The sequence below is a fragment of the Sinocyclocheilus rhinocerous genome, unplaced genomic scaffold (genome assembly GCF_001515625.1).
Source record: "Sinocyclocheilus rhinocerous isolate Xijiao unplaced genomic scaffold, SAMN03320098_v1.1 scaffold632, whole genome shotgun sequence".
Taxonomy (NCBI): domain Eukaryota; kingdom Metazoa; phylum Chordata; class Actinopteri; order Cypriniformes; family Cyprinidae; genus Sinocyclocheilus; species Sinocyclocheilus rhinocerous.
The window spans coordinates 330,917-333,002 of record NW_015639247.1 but is presented as its reverse complement, the minus strand read 5'-3'; the positions used below and the strand labels follow the sequence as shown (position 1 = coordinate 333,002).

Here is a 2,086-nt window from a genome sequence, read left to right as displayed (position 1 = left end):
AATCAGCATATTAGAATGATTTCTGAAGATCATGTGACACTATATATATAAAGCACAGTAGAGTACACATTGTTTCAAAGCTGCTTCACAGTAATAAACAGGAAAGTAACAGTTAATCAATTATGAAACTGAAATTCAATTTTAGCTATAAAGCAGCTCTACACAAGACAGCAAAGAGAAATAATAAAATAAAAAGAAATGAGATCTCATGACGAAGCCTGTTTTAAGGCAGTCTGATATTATTTCCATGCAGATAGAGTATTTGATCCCTGTGTGTTTTGCATGTGTTGGTTTGTGTAGGTGTGACAGTCCAGAGGAGCTGAGGAGTCTTTTACCCAGACTAGAGCAGGAGCTGAAGGATTCTGGGAAATTCAGAGACTTCTATCAGTTCACGTTTAGCTTTGCCAAAAGTCCCGGACAGAAGGGTTTAGGTGAGCGATTAGTCTAGTGAACATCAGCTCTGCTGTTCCCTACACAGGGATCGTGCTGTAGTGCGGCTCGGTGTGGTCATACATAGTTAGTTTGCAGTGAACCTGATTTTTGGTCTTGTTTTCAAGTGCAAACATATAATTATAAAGCGGATAGTTCCGGTGCTTGATTCTGATTGGCTGAGCCGCGTTCGAAGCTGTTGTAAATGACTCTACAAAGTAACATACACCTTTGTTTACGTTTGTGTGTTGCTCGGCAACCACTTTGTTGCAACCACAACTGTTTCAGAGGAGCTACATTGTTTGGTGGAAGAATACTGTTTTTATTAATATCATTACACTTTATTTGCTCTGTTTTATTTTGTGAAACCTTACTACGTATATGGAATAACCGTTTTATAAAAGCAATAATCCCCGTGAAGCCGTGGTTTACAGTGAATTTACCTAACAACGCCCCTTAGCTGTTATAAATTCACTGTAAACCACGGCTTCACGGGGATTATTGCTTTAACATCCTTAACTCAGATACATTTACTGGAGAAACACAATGACAGAAGATAAGTCGTCTTGTTTTATGAGAAACTGAACAAAATGAAGTGAAAACAAGAAAAAATATCTATCAACGGGGAATGAAAACTTGCTTTCCCTAGTAAAAAAGTAATATATTTAAAATACATTTAAGTATAGTTCAAATCTATTAACATATTTACTGACAGATAACTCGAGACTTACTGATATAAAAATTATAATTAAACTTTATTTGACGTACTCCTTGTGCACAATGCACATTTCTTAATATTAAGACTAAAATGTGTTTTAATGTCACTTTTGATGAGGATTGTAGGATCTTTGAATAATATCGGTCTTTAAATGCAAACTATTTAAAGTGTACCTGAAGAATACTTGCAATTGTTCCACTTTAGCACAATCAAATACACTAAGCATATCTTTAATTGGACTTCAGCACAATTAAAGTGCATTAAGTGCAAAATTAGTTGTTCCTTTAAGTATAGCTACCAGTTTAGTATACTAAAAGTACAATTGCAAGACATTTTATTAAGTACATAAATATGAAAATGTATTTGTAGTATGCTTAGCATGAAATAATCGTATTTCAAATACATTTAAGTATATTTATTTTTCACTAGGGTTCATTTTGAATTAAGTTGATTTTTCTGAGCCATTTTGAACTCATTTTGATAATTTTCTCATAAAACAAGACGACTTATCTTCTGTCATTGTGTTTCTCCAGTAAATGTATCTTGATGTTAGAATCTTTAGACAGTTTCACTGGAAAACGAGAGGAAGAGCAGCACTTTCTGCAGTGTGATCAGAAGATTCTGTAAAAGTTGCTAATTCAGCCATATTGACACATTGTGTTCCATTCAGTTTATTCCTTAAATTTTCTTGAAAGAAGTCTTAAACTGACCTTCACGAACCCTGCGCCAGTGTCTCACGGTGTCTTGCTCTGTCTCAGATCTGGAGATGGCCGTGGCCTACTGGAATCTCATTCTGACCGGCCGCTTTAAGTTCCTCGACCTCTGGAGCACTTTCCTTCTGGTACGTCACTTATTAAATAATTATAATCACAAACCACAAGCTTTTCATGTCACTGTAACACTCAAACACAAAACACACTTTCACTGCATCACTGATCT

At 35.4% G+C, this 2,086-nt stretch overlaps 1 long non-coding RNA gene across 1 annotated transcript; it reads left to right on the top strand.

Annotated features, from left to right (window-relative positions):
• Positions 1–305: 305 nt before the first annotated feature.
• Positions 306–1,996, top strand: LOC107751065 (uncharacterized). Its single transcript, XR_001641207.1, has 2 exons — positions 306–431; positions 1,906–1,996. It is a non-coding gene; the product is annotated as an uncharacterized LOC107751065 (long non-coding RNA).
• The last annotated feature ends 90 nt before the right edge of the window (positions 1,997–2,086 follow it).